The sequence below is a fragment of the Clarias gariepinus genome, chromosome 6 (assembly GCF_024256425.1).
Source record: "Clarias gariepinus isolate MV-2021 ecotype Netherlands chromosome 6, CGAR_prim_01v2, whole genome shotgun sequence".
Lineage (NCBI taxonomy): Eukaryota > Metazoa > Chordata > Actinopteri > Siluriformes > Clariidae > Clarias > Clarias gariepinus.
The window spans coordinates 4,128,526-4,150,807 of NC_071105.1; the positions used below are offsets into that span (position 1 = coordinate 4,128,526).

At 38.0% G+C, this 22,282-nt stretch overlaps 1 pseudogene; it reads right to left on the reverse strand.

Annotated features, from left to right (window-relative positions):
* Positions 1–201: 201 nt before the first annotated feature.
* LOC128526927 (fatty-acid amide hydrolase 1-like) lies at positions 202–21,150 on the reverse strand (annotated as a pseudogene).
* Between the last annotated feature and the right edge of the window lie 1,132 nt (positions 21,151–22,282).

Sequence of the window (22,282 nt, forward strand, 5' to 3'; positions counted from 1 at the left end):
TTTATGTACTGTAGATAAATCTTAGCCAAATAATACATAGATAAAAAAAATTTTAAACAAAAAATGTGTTTAAATGTGTGAAAGTGTGTTAATATCCTTAAGGTGACCGAGTGGTGACTACATAACTCAACAATACACAAGTAAACGTGTAACACGGAGTCAGAAACCACAGGAACACAGGAGTTTAAAACACAAAACAAGTTAAGGATGTTTCAATATTCCACTTTACTAGTGTACACAGTGCTAAATTGGTAGGTTTAGACTTCAATAACAAGTTAGTAGTGGAGCACCAGTGTATTCTGTTCAAAGCTGATCCACAGTCTATCTAAAATATGTGTGTGTGTTTAGCAGTGTTGGGAGATGCTACTTTTTAAAGTAACTAATTATATTACAAAATTACTGTCACTAAAATGTAATTAGTTACATTACAGCATTACCTTTTAATAAAATTAACTAGTTAGAGTACTTTCCCATTGGAGAAAATGTAAATTAATTTTTGATTGCTCATGCATGTTGTTTTAGTCAAGACCTTAATAATTATTCTACCATCATCACTCAGCGAAGTTTGGCCCATAATCTGTTAACTAGGAATAACAGGGGGGGGGGGTGTTGGGGGGGTTATCGAGGTAGGGACAGGGCCTGTAGGCCGACTTTCTCTCTCTCTCTCTCACACACACACACACACACACACACACACACACACACACACACACACACACACACACACACACTAACGGAATCAATAAATTGTCTGAACAACAGTTTACATTTTTCGAAAACATACACCACCGTTCAAAAGTTTGGGGTGGGGTCACTTTCTAACTCCATGATGATTCCTGATTTTTATTTCTTTCTACATTGTAAAGGAATGCTGAAGGCGTCCAAAAAATGCATTAATCTCCTTTGAACAGTTAATGGTGAGATGTGTCTGCTACTTCTGCTCTGTAAAGACTTTATAACGCCTCTAATCTGAGGTGCTGTTAATTGGTCATTTTTCAGGCTGATAACTCTAAATGAACTTCTGGTCTGCGGCAGAGGTAGGTTTTGGTCTCGCCCTCCTGGGATGGCCTTCATGAGAGCCAGTTTTATTATGGTGCTTTACGGATTTTGCAGTAATGCAGTAATTTGCAGTAATTTTCCCAGTAATGTTGTAGAATGTAGAAAATAAAGCACTAAACAAAAACAAAGAAATTTGCAAGTGACCCCAAACTTTTGAAGGGTAGTGTACCTAAATAAATGGGAACTTAAATGGCGGAACCAACACGTTAGATTACTCGTTACATCAAAAGAGTAATCCAAGTACTTAAACGCTACTTTGTAACGAGTTACACCCAACACTGGTGTTTAGTTGTGTGTGTTGAAGGAATTGTTGTTTTTCTTGGCCCAGAGTTCTTCCACTTCTTTCATTAAGCGTAAACACATCTCTTCCTGCCAGGGCTGAGCCACACACTGCACTGCTACTGGCAGACCCACACCTCCTCGTATTGCCTGTAATACAGACGCATGCACACAGTGATTAACTCTGTCACTATTACTTCTTCAATTACATGTAGTCTAGTAACCAGCTAGCAAGAACTTTTCAACTTTAAAGAAACTTTCATGCACAATGTCTAAAACTTATTTAGACCCAATAGTCGAGGAATAACAATAAAAAAAGCATATTCAGTGATAAGGGGGTTTGATGATATTGGTAGGATGATAGCTAGACAAAGTAGCTAGTCATCATGAAAAGATAATCCACCCAAGGAAAGGCTAGTAAAAGACGAAAAAGTACAAGACTGTTTACTATTTGTACCAGCGTTAGGTTTGTAAGCGTGTGTATTATAAGTTGAACTTAATTAGTGTCTTATCATCTGCATCCTCCTGCTCGATATGGTGACTGACAGACTGGCAAGTATGAACGCCACCTAATGCCCGTCTTGTTAATGTGTATATGAAATATGTCTCGCACAGATGTTAAGTGTTCACGGAGGAAGATGCAAATCATTATAATACAGCGGCCAACACTAACAAAAAGATTTGCTTACAGATAATTTGGTCTGTGTGAGATAAATGGTGCCGATGAAAGGCGTCTAATTATTATACTGGGGTGTTCAAGTCAAGACTGGGACTTTTAATTGTCCGGAATAATAGAACACAGTGATCTAACTTTATTTCTCTATATAATGCCCTGCTACTCTAATGCACTTATCCCAGCGTTGCACTAGTGCTTGGATACCATCAAAGTAGAAGGTTTTCTCAATACACCGGAGCCATGATCGGTCTGCTTTACATCTAAAACTCTGGCCACCCAGAAACTTCTTTAATGGCCCAAACATGTGGAAATGGTTGAAGCGAGGTCAGGACTATACTGGGGATGTGGCAATAACTCCCAGCCAAGTTCCTGTAATGTGCAAGTGGTGTTGGTGAATGATTGCGAGTACTGTACCAACAGACAGATGCGTCAGTTAAAAAGTTGGCGACAAGCTATCTGTCGATTTTTTCAAGGATCATGGCTGCAGTGGGCTCTGAGACACCTTGGCGGGGATCATCGTTCACAGATGTACGGCCTTCTTTAAAACGTTTGGTCCATAATCCCAGTTTGACTTCAACACCCATCAATATATTACAGCTGGAATCAAACATCTTGTCTTAAACAAACATCTGTCCGGGAATAGACACACGCCTCCTTGTCAAAACTTCGTCAAAAGCTTTCCCAACTGTAATTTTGTCTTCGTAGCAGTAAAGTGAAAGTCTTATTTTCTATCTTTATTTAAAAATTATTCATAAGAATTTTTACGAGGGTAAATCATAGTAATACCAGCTTATTACCATGGTACTTACCATATTACCATAGTAGGCACCATAAGACTATATAGAGTACCATGGTAGGTACCTGTATCACCAAAGTCCCACAGTACCTACCATGGTACTCTATGTAGTCTTATGTTCTTATGGTACTTATTCCCTATAACAGTATCTACCAAAGTTCAGTAGTATCTAGTATGTAATGTCTGTACATACTGTACAAACTGTCTGTACATGTTTCAATATATAACACTTGTAATACACTACGGTATTTGATTAATTTTACATACCATACTATATAACTTTACAATACAGTACTATATATTATGATTATTTACATAAATGTGTTTAACATATTTTTGACAAAATTATGTTATTTGTTCTATAGTATAGGAGGAAGGGTTACTGTGTAAGATGAGAGACAAGAAGACTTGGTACAGGTAAAACAAACTGTGTGGCCATGTTCACCTTGACAAACTTCTTGTCCCAAAGGTCCCCAAAGTTCCCTCTGAAGTCTTTCAGCTGATCTTCATCCTCGGCCGTGACCTTGGTCACAGGAACAACTCCAACAGGAAAGTTGAGCATGTTGTACAGAGAGGTGTAAGTCAAAGGACCTGAACGCACACACATTCTCATCACATTCACCACACGGCCCCGTATGCGGTCAACAAGAATAACATCTGTATGACAGATAAAAGATACTGTCACCACTTATAAGAAATCAGTATATTACTACTGAGTTGTCCCGCGTAGTTGAAGTTGTAGGCCGGTCCGAGCATGGGGCAGAGCAGAACATCCAGCTCAAGTTTCCTCCACTCATCTAATGTCTCATGGATATAATCCTACACACATGAACAGACTTTAACATTTAAAATAATCATCTAATCATTTTATTTTTTCTGTCACCACTCCAGAGATATAATCTTACAAAAAAAAAAAACCTGTATTTCTTTTATTAAATCCTACGTTGCACAGTGATCAGAAACAGGTATGCAAAATAAAAAATTAAAATACACACGTTGATTTCGTTGTGCTGCTTCCACAGTTCTTTTACATTGCTGTGAAAAAAAAAAAAAAAAAAAATTTAGTGATAAACACTCAGGGGCAGCTGGTTAAAAACAAATAAACAAGCTATCTATTACCCGGGAAAAATATATATTTTTTACAAACATCTTATTAGCTGTTACTGTGCATGTGACCTTTGTTTGTCCAGACTGTAACTGCTTGCAGATTCTCAATAATAGCCATGTCTGTTGATTACATTATTTGAAACATTTGAAAGGTTTTGTGTCTGATGCATTGAAATAATTTAGGCCTGCTTTACTGCTTTAGGCCACGCTTATAATTAAAAAAAAATAATAATAATTCAACAAAATGGCATAGCTTAGAGCATTTCTGTTTGCCATGTTTTTAGATTTTAGGAATTACAAATGCAGGTAGGTGTCACCTTTTCACCATGGGTATGATCCTACAGTATAATATATGTGTGTGGGCAAAAGTTTTTCACGTGAACTCTATTAAAGGAGTTCCTTAAAGGCCAGCATTTTAGACGTGCAGCAGGCAGTCCAATCATGGCTTCAGCAGACTGAAAAAACTTTTACCTTGATGGTATCCAAGTACTAGTGAAGCACTGGGATGTTATTATTCTAAACGATAAAACGTCTAGCTTTGACTTAAATGTCTCTTGTAGTTTCTATCTATCTAATAAGTTATAATACAAGTAACTCTCTTTTCATGTAAACCTAAAATGAAATAAAATCGAAATCGTTTTTTCCTTGGATATCGGTATCAGACCGGCGTGGTGTCCAGTTTCATTTTAACAGAGATTTTACCTGACTCCAGAAATGGTGTTGAAAGCTACAGCCATGCGTGGATACTAAGTAGAAAGACAAAAAAAGATCTAATTTTTTAAAAACACACACACACAACATTTTTTGTCTAGCTGCAAGATTAACCGCTACTAAATTAACAATAACTACTTTTATTAAATTACTTTAGCAAAATTAGTTAATTAAACTCACAATAGGTCTGAGAAGCAGCGAAATCATCTTCTTTACAAACACTGGAAGCCTAAGTTTTGACACCTGATACTTCAGATATGGATCGACTGGGCCTTCCTTACTGAAAACACATCACAATTTACAGGATCGTATAAAGTAAAGTAAATTCAATTCAATTCAATTCAATTTTATTTGTACAGCGCTTTTAACAATTGGCATTGTCCCAAAGCAGCTTTACACAATCAAAAGGATTATTTAAGTTTGTATGGAATTTGAATGAGTATGAATCAAAATGGTCAGATTGTTCCTGATGAGCAAGCCGAGGACGACGAGGAAAAGTGGCGAGGAAAAAACTCCCAGAGATGGTAGTGGGAAGAAACCCTGAGAGGAACCGGACTGAACAGGGAACCCATCCTCATTTGGGTTAAACTAAGAGCAGGAATTGATCTGCATTCAAACTGTGAGTTAGTTGACAGGCAGTTCAGCATAACAGTTGATGTTATTTAATGTTAATATGTAGTCCAGTTAGTTATTGAAAACTTAGCTAGACTTGTAGTTCCAGTCCTGAACTATCGAACAGTCAAGTCCTCAGAGAAACAGCTGCCAACACCAGTCAAGGCCAAAACCGTCTTCTAGGTATGGAGAACCATCCCCAGACACGAGACGCATCCCAAAATGCAACACCAATATTTTACAATCTAAGGTTTGACTCACAAGTGCTGTAGGATTGTGGAGCCTGAGTCTGCGATGACTCCTCTCAGAACGTACTCATTGAAGGCAGTGAATATCCGTGGAGGGTTAAATGGAATCAACTATGTGCAAGAGAGCAGAAGGCAGAGGCGCAGAAAATTACACACACAAGCACACAAACTTCCAAACACAAAAATTACAGATTTTTTTTAAAAGTGTGTTGGTAAAATAAACAACAATTTTAATGATCCCCTCCTTGTAGATGCCTAGTTTCATGTTTCATGTTACTGTCCTGTCTCAAGGGTCCCATCACCTGTCTCTATAATCTTTCTAGTTTTATGTCTCCTTAGGTTTCGGTCTTTGTAGCTTCATATCTGACTACTTTCTTATCTCCATAATGAAGTACTTTGTCCATAGTTTCCTCCATAGTTTCCTTTTTCAGTCTCCAGAGTTTCTTAGTTTTCTGGCTCTCTACATAAAACTAGCAGATGCAGCATTTTCTGCCTCTGTAGTTTTTAGTTTCCTCAGTTTGGTCAGTTCAGTTTGTTAGTCTCTAATATGGATAGGTCACCATCATTAAGATTTAATTCATGCCAGTGTGATCTCTGTAGGTGTCCCTATTTACTTATTTCTCATATAATGTTCAGGACCTTGACTGTGTTTTTCTCCTATTGTTTTTCTGTTCTTGGCCTTGGGTTGATGTTTACATTTCAGTATAAAAGGGCTGTTTTTCCATTTAGGTTTGGATTTCATTGCCCGGACTGACTGATGCATGCAAAATAAAACAAAAAATAAAATCTAATTCTCCTAATCAGAGTCTCCTGATTTATTTGTCAATAAATAATTTCCTGATTAACTTTGGCAACCCAGATGGGACAGCAATGGTCAACATCTGTCAACCGTGGCATGATGACTGATCCAGGTGACAGCGCATCATCTTCCATGAGTTCTTACTCTAGTCCCTGAACGTCCTATACATGACAGCATGAGTGAGTTCTATCCTGTTCCATCCCCCAAAAAAACTTGCTGCTAGATGACTGCAGAGGAATCCATAAAACTCTAACATGTAGCTTTCTCAGTACCGAATAAGTTAGTCGTAATAATGTTTTTACAATAAGCCAGCGTGTTTTTAAGATCCTATGTGTAACTTTGTGAAGGAATTGGGGCAGATAAATTGTGTAGTTAAAAAAAAGGTAAAAGCTATGGGGTTAAAGATAAATGGAAGAGAGAGCAATGTCTTTCCGCTTTAAAGGTGTGTGCAGCGTAAATATCCTGAAGCTATGGTATTAAGACTGTGCTGAAGTATTTAGACAGTGCTGAATTGTTTAGACATTGTCATGCTCTTTTAAGGCAATCCCTTGCAGCAAATAGGCATTGTGAGAAATGTGAAAGTAAAAGTGAGAAGCACAAGAGTGATGAATAGATCTGTAAAGTTGTGCAGGTTTATGAATGTGCTTATCATAAACCTGCTGCTCTCTCTGATTTTTAGAAAGGTTTTTAAAAAACGGGCAAAAAATAAAATCCCTGTATGAATCGAAAATACTACTTCTCATAATGTCATTCAAGCAGACTAATACTCAGTGTTCACCAGGGATGAAAGTCTGTAATCACACTTATGTTCCCTCTTTTAGTGTACCTGACTGACTACATTTCCATGGTGTGTTGAATATTTCACATGCAGCCAGACTTTCTGGAGTAGATCTCTAGATGCTCTTACTCCTAATTATGGAGTTCTGGCTATTTTGGATTAGATCTGTATACTATCTCATGAAGTTGAGAAATTGGCCAATGACACTCCCCATATGGATCAAGTTAACAGTGATGTGCTACGGGCCTGGCTATGTTCCTGGTGGATATATGGCTGTGAAATTTTATTAACTTCTATGTTTTTTTTTGTGATCCTTTTGTTAGCTTATGTGGATATTTATTGTTGTGTGTATAAAAGCATAAAACACACTCAAACAGCAAAAACCACAATAATGATGACTTCTAGGCCAAATGCCTACATTTAATGTGACCTTTTTCTTATACTTTGCTCGGTACCTGGATAGAAGTATAAGGAGTAGTAGGTCCTATTTTATTTTGGAATAAGGAAATTGGGCAATCGCTTGGCCATTGAAACAGTCTGTAAGACATAATTTAAAAGGTTAAGCTTGCTAAGAATTAATTTCCCATCTAGGTGGTTTCTTAGCTTCCTGTCTCTGTAGTTAATTAGTTTAAAGAATATATACTTAATTACTTTCCTGTCTATGTAGTTTCTTAGTTTCCTGTCTGCATCGTTTTAGTTTCCTCTCTCTGTAGTTTCCACCTCAATATTTTTTTTTAGTTTCCTGTTTCTGTAGTTTCATAGTATACTGTCATTAATTTATTTAATTTTTTTGTATTGGTTTGCCTTGCATTATAGTATCATCTGTAATCAGAGTCCTGCTTTGGATTCTAATAATAACTTACACACACCCACAAACATACTTGGCTTCTGCCACCAATATAATGGGCAATCGTGGCACAAACACTGATACCGTGTGTCCTGCTTTCTCCAGGAGCGCTTTGGTCTCACGAAGAGCTCTGCTCATGCTTGGAGATGGCTGACAGTACCCATCGTTCTCATAGTAACCAATCCTAAGGGGCTCCGAGCTCTCATACACCTGTTTAGAGAGAAATATAATTAATTACCAAGGGAGACAACACTGCTGCACTGAAAAGGTTTTTGTTACATACCTCCTGGTTGAACGGTATTGGAGGAACTGTAGGATCTAAAGTAAACATGTCTGTGCAGAGTAAAGCTCTCATACACAAAGCCAGACTCTCTACATCACGGGCCATGGGACCAACAGCACTCAAGACTGGAAAAAAAACAGTTATTCCAAAGTTACTTCATTTGTCAGTTACTTTTTAAAGCTGTCTGAAAATGCTGTTCTGATTTGTTGAACATGTGGTTTCTTTACCCGCTTTAACGCCTTTAGCACACGAACTGATTCCCTTAATGCTAGAAGGTAAACAAGAAAAAAATTATGATGAGCTTATTAAATGCTGTTTGCATTACAATAACTGTACAACAATTAATATAGATTTATTATATATTGTTAGGAAACAAAAAATAGCCCTTGTCAACTACAAAAAATAAAATAAAATAAATAAATAAATAAATCACATAGTACAAAAGACTACAAATCTCTCTATATCGGTATCTCGTCTATAGTGGGAGTATTTGTTTACTGGAATTTTCCCCCTTCTTGTTAACTGTGGACTGGAAAAACAAGTTAAAAAAGTTAAGTATGCTGGAAACAAAGTAAGTGGTGTAAGTAGTTTTTCATTAAAAATTCTAACAACAAAGAGCATTTTGCGGAGCAAATTTTGACTCCTGAATCATATACCATGTGGATCTTGCTAGGAAAATGTTTACATTTATAATGTACATTATTAATGTAATTTACACTACACTTATATCTGGCTCATGTACTATTTTGGATTATGTAAAAGATGAAAAAATTTAATATTCTTAACACATGGGTTTTCAGCAGCACTCTAGCTCCATCCTTCGCCTATACAATTGCTTCTATTAACAAATTATTAATAACAATTCATTATTTAATTAATAATTCACAAAAGTATGAACTATTTACTCTGGGTCACTGGTGCACTTTAACACAGGATTACAGGGAATAAGTATAAAAAGTATAATTAGGAGATTGAAATCTTATGTAAAAACAGACAAGACATCTAAAAGTAATCTCTTAAAAGCATGCACGTGTGTTTACACATGATCGACACTACTTCATCCAACCGGCTATTCGGGCGCTCAACCAGAGCCACATAGAACTAAACTGCTTAGACTTGTTTTTTTTCCATTACACCTGTGTCATGGATCATATGTGCATGGTTGAGTACACGATAAATAAAACTTTAATTCTAATACAAAAACACCTTATCCTGTTGTTTGTGGGTTTTAATCCACAGATGCCACAGAACGCTGCTGGAATGCGAATACTTCCTCCAATGTCAGTTCCCAGACCCAGAATAGATCCTCCTGAAGCAATCAGAGCACCTTCACCTCCTGAAGAGCCGCCAGGCGTCTTTAAGAGGTTGCACGGGTTCACTGTTCTTCCGTATATGGGGTTACTACATTCATAGCTACAGTAAAAAACAATACAAAATATAATACATGAGTTTTACCCACATAAATAAAAAAGGTCTACACATTACTCAGAACTCACTCTTTCAATGATATCTTTATATTTCATACATTGGAGGATGCGAAACCAGTGTCAGAAAATTTAATGAACCTTTGACAGTATTTAGGTTGTGCCTTTAGTTAAACCTGCATCATAAATTAAATCTAAAGGTTGAGTAGAATTGATGTTATGAGAGATTATATGACAGATTATGTCTCAGCATCTGCGTCACTTAACAGAGCCAATCAACACAATAGTTTACAGTGTATAGACAGAGTATGAGAAAGACACAGAACCAACAGTAAGGCACCTACAAGCAAACAAACACCTCAAAAAACAAAAGCGAAAGCATGGCTGACTCCAAAAAGGTAAGTACAACTACTAATTAAAAGTATGAAAACTGAACCTTCAAAGATGAATGGACAGATCTAGGTATGTTTATTCTTCCTGTGGGAAGTTTAAAGGCAGTTTGCCTCATATGTTCCGAAACCGTGGCGCTAATAAACAGTAATGTAAAGTGCAACTATGACATAAAACACGGGTCTTTGAAGCAATCACATCCACAGCAGTCCGAGGGCATGAGAGCTCAGTGTAATATAATATTGCTATATTCGCTATGAAAATATCTATTACAACAACTTTTTCCCGTAAAACTGGCTGGACAGAATGTAATGAACTTTTTTGCAGTATAGTGGTACCTCAATACAGTATATGAATTTAATCTGTTCCAGAGGCGAGTTCTTAATGTAAAATTTCGTATTTTGTGAAACAAAAAAAAAAATATACGAAATAGTAAAATATTACCTTTTTAACATGCTGGAATCATTTTAAGAAAAAACTTTATCTGGATCTTTATCTGATCTACTTTTTCGCTTTCTCATCTGTCATTCACTCTCTGATTACTGAACATGGAGCTTATTTGGCTGACGACGAAAAAAGTACAATTTGTCGTAAACAAGTCATAAGATACTTAACCATAGATAATTTAACTTAAGCAGAGAGTTACAGAGTACAGACAGGTAGACATGTGGTAAGTGCGCTTCAACCTGAAATAATAAGATCACTGATTACATTAAAGCTGATCAGCTTATTATTAGCTTTATAATAGAATAGAAGCAATGCCTAAATTTAAACGTAGAGTGTTTCTGACCTGAGGAGACCCTGTGGGACGTTGGTTTTGATGAACGGGATTGCACCTTGCTTCTTTAGAACTGACACCACCACACTGTCCTTAACTACAGGATCATCCAGCTTAGTCAACACACCACAGGTGGAGTCATAGCCCTGAACAAACAAACAAACAAACCAATTTAGCGCACGCACACACACATAAACTAAACTTAGACCGGCAGAACATTAAAGAAAAGATTAAACATTCACTCGACATGGTGTGCTAATATACAGTACTGTGCAAAAGTCATAGACACTATTATATTTAGTACAAATGTTGTTATATATGTTTAACATGCCTGCTTTAATATGTACAAAACCATTCACTATTTTAAAAAATAAAGAAGATTATAAAAGAATATTTGCATGCCTGTAAAGAAAGCAACACATTACATGACAGACCAGTTCTTAGAAAAAAAAACTAACATTGGCTCCAGGGTTTTGCATGAAAATAGGAGGGATTAAGTATGATCAAGTTACCTGAAGAACTCAGATATATTCTTCAGCAAGATCAATAAACATTAATTATAAAACTGCACACATCTGTATATACCACTACTGATTTTTAGGCAGAGTTTTCATCACAAATATTGGCTGTGTTTATTGTATTACTCTTTAGAGCTTTTTATTGAAGTTTATTGTATGTAGAAATGTTCTTAAAATCATCTTTCCTTATAGCATTTTTTTGTATGTGCCCAACACATTTGCATAATACTGTAAGTAAAACAGCGGTTTTATTGAGCATGCTGGAGAATATGAGTTCTTCTAGTAACTTTGTAACATGTCTCCTTACTTCTTTTTATTTTCATGCAAAACCCTACCCTAGTTTTTTCTTTCCATTTGAAAACAGGTCTGTTATGTAATATGTAAATAACTGTGAATAAATATGTGTTTATGGATTTCTGTAAGGCTGTCCATTCTTAAAGGTGATAATTACATTTATATATTATATAACTAACATTAAATTAAATCAAGCAAATTTGTATAAATATCCACAGCACATATACAAAATGCCACAAAGTGCATAGTACCTTATATATGTCTACATTACAGTATCAGTTATAAAAGATAAATAGCAAAAAATATATTCCTTTATTGTACAGAATTCACTTTTAAGTAATTTTTTGACATTCAGATGCGTCTCCAGTATGCATATACAAGTAAACAGCCCTGTTTTTTTGCCCTTTTTCCAAGCCAATTAAAATATTTCCCTTATTGTGACCTCATATAAGAGGTTTGTTGCTCAGCTCTGCTCAGCAGTAGCTCGTACTGAGACAATATGATGATTATGGATGATTGTATGGAAAGCATTCTTGAAAATAAAACAACATAATAAAGAATCCAGCTCTGCCATACTACTTCCTCATTCCCAATGTTGCTGGAAATGAAAGGAATGCTTGACCATTTTAAAGTGTCTTTTCCGCCTCAGTACCTCATAGTCCAGATTTTCTTTGATGCTGACAGGTATGCCATAGAGAAGGCCATCTTTGTGTGACTCAATGTCTTCTAGTTCTTTCAAACTCTTGATGAGGACAGCAGTGGTACAGTTCAGCTTCTTGTTTACCTCCAGAGCCTGTAAGACACGAGTCAAGCTAAGGATACAGTATCAAATACAGTAGTTCAAACAAAGAACCATATGAGATATGTATACACTAGATATTACATTTTAATTAAAGAATATGGCTTACAACACAGAACATTTACAAAACAGTTTTATAGAAAAAGAACATTACAGTTTGTTACAAGACAAATATAAAAAAAATTAAATATGGACTGAATATAAAGCACTTTTGCAGGAGGGAAGTGACAGACACGGAGATGGCATTAGGGGCTCAAAGAGGTGCAAGTTTATTCACACACACATCATCATCTCGGTCTTTTGTGTAGTAATAGTGTAGGTATAGTGCAGGACGGTGGCGTAGTCATTTTCCGAGCAAAGGCAGTAGCAGCAGGGGGTCGAGGTGGATTGACTGATTGGGCTTCAGATGAGCTGTATTTGAGTTGGATGAGCTCTTTCCCGTGGCCAGGCTCTCAAAGAAAGAAACAGGTAAACAAGAGAGCAGTCTTAAGTCACTTCTAGCACAGAACATCACACTCACTGAGTCTGGCTTTTTGGATTTTCTTTTATAACATGCTCTGACGATGAGTGTTTATGCAGAGTCGGCCGTGCAGGATTACGACGCCCCGCCCCTTTGTGAAGAGCCTTGAGGCAAGCCTTGGTGCTAACCGTGCCACCTGTTTTGACTGTCTGAGGAGCTGTTACAGAATGTAAGGTGTTGGCTTTCAACCTGCTATCACTGCATCCCCCTACTCCCCCTAGCTTCGAGCACCTCCTGGGAGCAGAAAACAAGGCATGGCTCCTCAAAAGGCCACCAGTGTTTCCATGTTCTGCTCCAGCTCGGTGTTGATCCTGTAGTGAAGAAAACCAGCAAATAATGCAGGGGTTATTATCTTTCAACCCACGCCATCCATTGCAGGAAGGATGATCTGTAATAACAATAAAATGTCGCCCTGTTAGAGAATATCATCTTCAGCCCATTTCATGGCGAGAGCTTTGTGCTCAACCACGGTATATTTTAGTACACAACTGGATGCTCAACTGAGGAAGTTTGTACATACTTCTCGACCTCTTCATGGGAGAAGAGCTTAATGAGCAAGCATTGTGCTGCTTTATGGGGTTCAGGCAGAGGGACATGTTTACCTCCTCGCTGCTACAGTCAGGAGAGCTCTGCTATGGCGGCTTGTAGTCCTTGCACAATTTGCTTTAGGAGCGATTGCTGCTGGATGCTGGTTTCCAGTAGATGGGTGATGACATGATTCAGGATGTGCCCCCTGGCCTGTGTCTCACGCCTGCATTCTCCACCAATGCAAAGTCGGGGCAGTGAGACAGACACAGAGACTCAAACAAGTTTACACAGTTTATTCACACAGTCTTATCTTATCTTAATCTTTACTGTAGGAATAGTGCAGGAGTGCTAAAGTGCAGAGCTTATCTGAGTAGAGGGTAGCGTAGTCATTACAGACTTAAATAATTCATTTTATTGTGTAAAGCTGCTTTGCGACAATGACAATTGTTAAAAGCGCTATACAAATAAAATTTTATTTTCTTTTGCAACATGACTGAGCCCCAGTGCACAAAGCAAGGACTACAAGACATGGTGTTGATGTGTCCTGTGTGGAAAAATTTGACTGGCCAAAAAGAGCCCTGAACTCAAGCACTATTAGAATAAAGATTTCAAACCAGGCCTCCTTGTCCAATACCAGTGCCTGACCTCATAAATGCTCCACAGAACAAATGTCCACGGATTCCCACATAAAAATTCCCACACAAAATCTTATGAACAGATGCATTGTGAAGAGATCATCCTAACACTTTATCATGTACAGGGTACGGAGAAGCTTGGAGCTTTTTCCATGAGACTTAGGGCACAAGTTACATCCTGGTCAATGTGCCAATCTATAGCAGGACATACCCTCAATATGGGCAAATTTGGACTGTAGGAGGAAACTGGAATACCTGATGGAACAAACAGGGAGAATATGCAAACTCCACTCACACAGATCCAAGTGATCCTGGAGGTATGATTATAAACCTGTGCCCCCTAGCACTACTTCATCTGGGAAAAAATGTTCAAAAAAATTAAATAATTTGTTTGCAGTACATTTCACAAGGGCAAAACGTCCTGTTATTAAACTATTTTCATTTGTTTAATAAGTTTATAAGTAACATAAATAAATAAGTTGGGTGAAGAACTTCTAATGTGCCAATTTCACCATTTTTAACAAGGGAATGTATAACCATATTCTAACTAAAGAACCAACATCTCACACATCTCTCTATTCATATGTTTTCATGAATGCAACAGTAAAACAGTAACATGGTTATAGAATAAATCCTGATAATGTAGGCCTAGGCACTTGGAAGATAAACATAATGTGGTTAAAAATAATAAACACTGTAGTGGTTTATTTTGTAATACTAAAGGATTCCATCTTGCTGCGCTGGTGCTATTATCATAACATCATTCTGAGGATATGTGTGTAATAATGTAAATGTGTTGAGAGCCTTGAACCTTCTCCATGTAGGCGTGGAGGACAGCATCGGGCTGAAGAGATCCTTCTTTGATCCTCTCCCTCAGCTCAGCCAGCGGGAGAGTTACGATGGAGCTCAAATTAAAAGCAGGATTCTGCAAACACAGGATAGTTCAACCTCAAATGTTATGCAATCCACCACAAATTTAATAACAAACGATAATTAAGATACAGACAGACTGGAAGCCAGAGAAAGACACATTCAGATATATGGATATATGGATAGAGAGTAAGACAGAAAGAAGGGTAAGTAGAGAGTCTGGCAAAAATCGACTAACAGATTTGAAACAAACATGGACAAACTTTTTGTTACCCCTTCGTTAAAGAAAAAATCCACAATGGTCACTGAAAAAACTATAAACTTATGAAATTGGCCTGGACAAAAACGATGGTTACCCTTAAAAAAATTAGCATCACAGGTGTCCTCAAACTTGTAATCAGCCAATCTTCTTATTTAAATGGTGAAAAATAGTCTCTGTGCTGTTTGGTATCATGGTGTGTTGCACACTAAACATGGACCACAGAATGCTAAAAGAGTTGTCTCAGGAGATTAGAAAGAAAAATTATAGACAAACATGTTTAGGATAATGGCTTTAAGACCATCTCCAAGCATCTTGATGTTCCTGTGACTACAGTTGCACATATTATTCCAAAGTTTAAGGTCCACAGGACTGTAGCCAACCTCCCTGGACATGGCCGCAAAGCGGAAAATTTATTTAAAAAAAATATTAACAAAAGAGCCCAGAACAATTTCCAAAAAGATTAGAGATGATTTCCAAGGTCAAGGTACATCAGTGACAAAATGCACCATCCTTCGCAGTTTAAGACAAAGTAGAATTAAAGGAAGTTGCCCGAAGTAGACACTGTTGAAAGCAACTCATAATGTCAGACTGGAATTTGCCAAAATGCATAACGACAAGCCATAAAGCTTTTGAGAAAGTGTCTTTTGGACAGATGAGACAAAACTGGAAACTTTTGTCAAGTCACATCAGCTGTAGGTTCACAGACACAAAAATTAAACATACAAAGAGAAGAGGACAATTCTATGTTCCTAGGGGTCCAAAATGATTTTCTGAGCCCTTTTCTTCACTCTGGATATATATACTGTAGATCTTAAACGGAGGGCAGCACTGATGATCCTTTCAGCAGTCTGAACCATCCTTTGAACCATCAGTCCTCTGGGGTCTGATTTTAGTTGAGCCAAACCAAACAGTTATTGAAGTGCACAGGACAGATTCAATGATGAATTAATGCCGTGTAGAACCATGTGAACAGCTCCTGTGGCTGGTTAAACTTCCTCAGCTGGCAAAGGAAATACAACCTCTGATGGGCCTTTTTTAACAATGGAGTCAAAATGATTGTTCCACTTCAGATCCCGATAGATGCTGGTGTTCAGGAACTGAAATGAGACCACTGATGCGACACTGCTGTTCATGATGGTGAGTGGGGGAAGTGCAGGAGGGTTTCTCCTAAAGTTCACAATCATCTCCACTGTTTTGAGCATGTTCAGCTCCAGGTATTTGTGACTGCACCTGACAGACAGCTCCTCAACCTCACTTCAAATGCAGACTCATCACCATCAGGGATAAGGCCAATACCTGTAGAGTCGCTCACAATTTACAGGAGCTGGATAGGTGACGGTGTAGAGACACAGTTGTTTCTGTAGAGGGAGAAGAGCAGGGGGGAGGGAACGGTTCCCTTGGGGGAGCCAGTGTCGATGGTGCGGCTGCTGGACATGAGTCCACTAGCTGTTAACTGTCTGTCAAAAAGGTGGTGATCCACTGGCAGATCAAGCTAGGAACAAATAGCTGGGTTGGTTTGGTCTGGAGCAGTCTTGGGATAATTGTATTAAAGGCCTATTGTATTGAAGTCCACAAACAATATCCTCACATAAGTCCCTGGTTTGTAAAGATTTTACCTTGCATTATTTGTACCTTACAGAAAGGTGAAACAATTCTTTTCACATCTCCCAGTTAGGAAGCTGGGGTCAGAGCAAAGGGTCAGCCAGGATTAACAGTGGCAATTTGGCAGTGCAGTGGGTCGAACTTACAACCTTCCATTCAGTAAACCAGAGCCTTGACCGTTTGAGCCACCCCTGAGCAGTGGAGGTATATGTACAGATATGTACAGATGGACAGACACCTTCAACAGAATTCTGTTGTCATTCATGGTCTTCCAGGCCTTTTACATTTAACTCCTACTTTTCCAAACAGTTGAATTGGCCACTCCTAATGTTTCTCTCTCTCTCTCTCTCTCTCTCCCCCTCTGGGAGGTTTATTTTGCTCAATTTTTGCTCAAAAAATCTCATGTTCGAGAGCATATCTACCAAATGCAAATGTAACAATTAGAACCACCTCTAGGCCTTTTATGTTCATGATTAGTCATGGAGTAATGGGAAATCAGGTCACACCTAGCCATGCAGCTGCTTGTCTGCCTATTGTTTCGTTATTTATGAACCACCAAAATGGTGGGGGTTGTAAATCTTAAAACAATTAATGCCACACTTTTGTCATATCCCTTGCAATAAATCTGAAAGTCCTGACTATACTCATTTCACATTGAATGTATGTAAGAGACTTTTTATATAAAATGAGTTCATTCTACTCTCTTCCTCTCTTACTTGTGGATATGATCTGACATGCTAAATCCTCAATGCTACTAACTTCCAGTCTTGTCTTGAATCTGATCTTAAGGTGTTAACTCTCTTAGACTCCGTCCACACGAAGCCGGTGCGTTCCCTATCCGATCATTTTTTTTCGTGAACACGGCGTTGTCTCAAGAAATATCTGCGTACACACGAAACCACTGAAAACAGTGTAGATGCCAGACCAGTATGGGGCGCTGTAATTCTGCCATAGAGATACACTATACACGGAGAAGAAGACTTTGAGCATGTGCATAACCTTCACGCTGTATACGAACCAAGATTGTGTTGTCCATTATCGCTTGTTGCTCATAACAGTTGCATAGAAGCAATAGATTTTGCTGTAATAAAGCTAGTAGGCTTTGTAGCAACACGAACACAATCATGTAGTCTGCCATTATTGTTGTTGCTGTTACGTGCGACGCAGCCGACACGTGATGTGATGACATCATCGTTTCACAAAATATACGGATTGGCCGTACACACGAAGACGCAAGGGTGTCGTTTACAGATTTATCCACTTTGGGACCCGGTTTTAAAAAAATAGCGGTTTCAGTCTCCTAAAACGCCGGATCCGTGTGGACGAAACACCAATACGATTAAAAGTTTACATGATACCAGACATTTGGCCAAATATATAAAAACTATTATGCTATTAATAAAAATAGACATCGTTTGCATGTTTGGCCATGTCTCTCCTGGCATCAGACCGAGCAACTCGTTTCTTCAGCTACAAGACTTTATGTGTTGCATAAATCCTTTACGAGACTAATGTGGTGGTGTACAAAGGCCAGATAGCAAATAAGTAATAATAAAATACAGTAATAAAATACAGTGAAAACTCGGATTGTAAATACCTCGGTTTTCTGCAAGTGTTCTGCTAAACGAGCAAAAAAATTTAAATCAGGTTTGGCTAGATAAACGAGTACCAAATATCATCAAGTATCATGTGGCACGCAGACGCATCATGTTTTGATGCCAAGCGTCACATGTTCACAACTGAGCTAATAGTTCTTCTGTCTTGTATGCTGCAGAATTGTGAGTAATCGTATATCATGCTCAATCTTAGTGTGCATGCATCACTCGTATATGCGCGTGTACTGTTTACTATAACACTATGACCACGTTTGTGCATGTAAACAGGGCTGATAGTGGAAAAAATTCCTGAGCCTGAACTTTTTTTCCTTGTCCCCGAGGTGAGTAGGGGTGGGGCTACTATGTATGCGACGCACTTTTAACACATAACTTGTTGGCCCCTGGGCCCAAATATATAAACAGCCTATGTATAGCCCTAATTATTATTATTGTCAAGTGGCTGTTTTTAGATGTTTTCATATTTGCATTATGCCCCCAGTATTACTTAAGAAAACACAGCATTTTCTCCTAAATATGTTCAGTGCCTAGATTGACATTATTAGCCCATCTTAGTACAATCACTGGATGTAAATGCTACGCAATCCAACTCGTTTTTTTTTGTAGCTAGGAGGCTCTAATTATTTATTTATTTGTTTGTTTATATTCATTTTCTCTGCTGAAAAGCGCATACCCATCAGAAATAGAATAAATTGTGCGTGTTTCACTCCTTTCTGCCGATTAGCATTTCTGAAAAAGACATCTGCACCCCCTCTTCGGGACTGAATAACTACACTTATACAGATAGTGACATGGAAAAAAAACTGCATCTCCGATGGCTTCGGGAGGCCCGCCATATTAAAAATTCATACCGCAATAGCATGCTCCTGGTTGCCGGAGCTTTTAACAACAGCTTCCAAAGGGCTTTCCGTCACTACCCACATCTTCAATCCAAGCCCAACGGCATTTATTCTTTATACCATTATCGAGATCTTTAATGTCTTCCCCTGGCTTCATAAACATAGCCATGACTTACCAGTATGAGACACACAATTGTACAGTATGGAAGCTAAAAACACCTTCGCACGTGGAGCATTGCCTTAACCGGCGGAAATCCAGCGTGGCGCTGGAACGCTATCACCCCTGTGTAAAGCATCTTTTATTTTGTGTGTGTGTGTGAAAGAGAGAGAGAGAAACTGTTTATTATAACAGTTGTTTGCACACACGTAAAGCAAAAGCAAGTGTCATTAGAGAGGTTCCTTTTTAAAGATCCTGTTTTTCTTCCTCTTTGCTGTTTACAGTTTCCCTCTGTCAGAAAGCACTAGTGTGTGTGTGCACGTATGAGCATCACTAGAAACACTTGTAAATGTGCAGGTAATTCTGTGTGGTGGTGTACACATTAGTGGTGACATTAGTCTTGTAACATTCCATTAGTGTGTGCGCGCACTCGAGTGTCATTAGAGAGGTTCCTTGTTAAAGAAGCAGTGTTTCCGTTAGTGTATGTGTGTGTGTCATCCCACACAGTAGCCACTACTATAAGATAAGAGGAGGGAGGCAGGAGAGGAGGGAGAGAGTCATTCCTCCTCTCGTCGCACTTTAGCTTCACACACATACACAGTGCGTGCGCGCACAAACACACTAAAGAAAACATTTATCTGTCTGGATTTATTTTTACTTTTTTAAAGATAAAGGGCAGGTTAATTTGTTTTATTTTCATTTTATATTTTGTATTAATAATTTTTATATATTTTTGGGGGGGTTGTGGTATGAATAATCAGAATTTTCATTAGTTCTTACAGATAAACAGACCGAATGGTACAAAGACCAGGATAGATATATACAGATAAAAGATGGCGGATCCGGTAAGGTGGGCTAGTGAGACCTCTTTTTCTTTGTTTTAGTTTTTTAAACTAACTTTAACTTCATAAATTTACACTGATAAATTCTTATTTCATGTTCTTTATTTAGGATACTCTTTTTTTTTTTTTTTTTTTACAATTTTAGATCATGGGTGGATGTTGAAACATTTCACTGCATATCATACTGTGCATGACCGTGTATGTGTCAAATAAAATTTAAATTTGATAAAGCTACACAAAAGGATAGGCAGACAGATATGTGCAGACAGACAGAATGATAGACAGACAGAGAGAGACAGAACTATAGACAAACAGAGCCTAACATAAATTCAAAGATAAATAAATCAAATAGTAATATAGACAAATAGTTATCCAGTGTTAACACAAAAATGTTTACACACCCCTGCTAAAACATCAGATTTTTGTGATGTAAAAACAGACAATATTTTTGAAAAAAAAAAAAAGAGAGAAAGAAAAAAAACCATACAATGAGGTTTTTGACGTGGTTTTATTAGACTTTTTTTTTTTTTATCTGCCTTTTGGGCAGAGGAGTGTAGACTTTACAGATGGACTATGGATAAAGAAACAGAGGTAGAGTTACAGAGGTTTTTAGGTGGAAAGAAAGGGGGACTTAACAGGAGCTTAAGATGTAATAGGAGATTAGGAGTGAAAAGTACTAATGAACAGGTGAAACCGGTGTGTGTCCATACCTGAGTCTTAAAGCTTCCGATGGCTTCCTCTGCCTGTCTGATCTCCTCCTCTCTCTTCTCTCTGTAATTTCCTCTCCACCTTCTGCTGTTCTCTCCATTTCAGCAGGAAGACACTCACACTGGTAGTACAAATCAACGCCGCTGCTACACTCCTCCACTCACAGTCCATGTCTCAACTCATCGGCTCTTAAACCTCTCACTCACTATTCACTACACACACAAAATAGGGAGGGAGGGAGGGAGGGAGAGATACACGTCATCTGAACATCTTATCAGGCACGGTGCTCCTAAACAAGCCGAAACTCTGCTTCTGGGTTGCCATGTGTCAATAAAAACAACAAAAACAAACAACATGCAAACAAGATGTTAATTATAGCAATGCAACACTTGTGATCGTGCCGTTGTACTGAATATCAGCATCAATCGTAGACATTAAGGCACAGTTTCTGTGTTGAATCCCAAATAGTGTTAATTGGAGAGTGTACAATCCCTTGTTACTCACCAAGTGTGCTTGATCAGGGGTTAAAGAGGGATTTGGGATTCACCCTTGTGCTAGAAGCTAGTTAGCTTTGTAACTGTAAACAAAAGAACACGAATAGTTTAAAGGCCATATTTATCAGATGTGTGTTCTTTCTGTAAATGCTTCTGTGACTGGTTATGAATGTGGGTTTCAGCAGGTAGCTGCACTCTTCTTAGTACTGCGCACCGTACAGAACTTATTTCACCCATGCTGCAACCGCTGGTTCGTGGAATTAACAATTGTTTGAACACACAGAAAGCAGAATGATACATATGATTAAACATCCTGTTACTATCCATTATCACGACTCACGGAATGGCTTTTGTCCAGTCAGATTAAACATTTGGAGCTAACTGTTGTACAACGGTGGCATAATTTCAGATTCAGAAATGATAGACAAAAAGTAAATATACAGCTCAAAAAGACAGACAGGTAGCCTGAGAAACAGACAGATTTTAGCCTGGGGGTGAGACAGACTGGCAAAAAAAAAAAAAAAAAAAAAAAACAGACTGAAAGGAAGGACAGACAGACAGGCATGCATTCATGTTTTAACTCTTTAATTCATGACTGTCACTTTTAAGTAAACTGTGAAAGTGACAGGGATGCTCCCAGGGTGCTCTTTTTATTTCTACAAATACTTCCATAAATACTAATTAAAGTATTAGGCAGTTCATTTGCGCTGACATCTATCCTAGTCATTCGTTCGATCACATGTAAAAAAGAAAAATTAGCCCACAGCAAATAAGCAAATATAACGAGCAGAATGAGAATCTGGCAACCTGACCT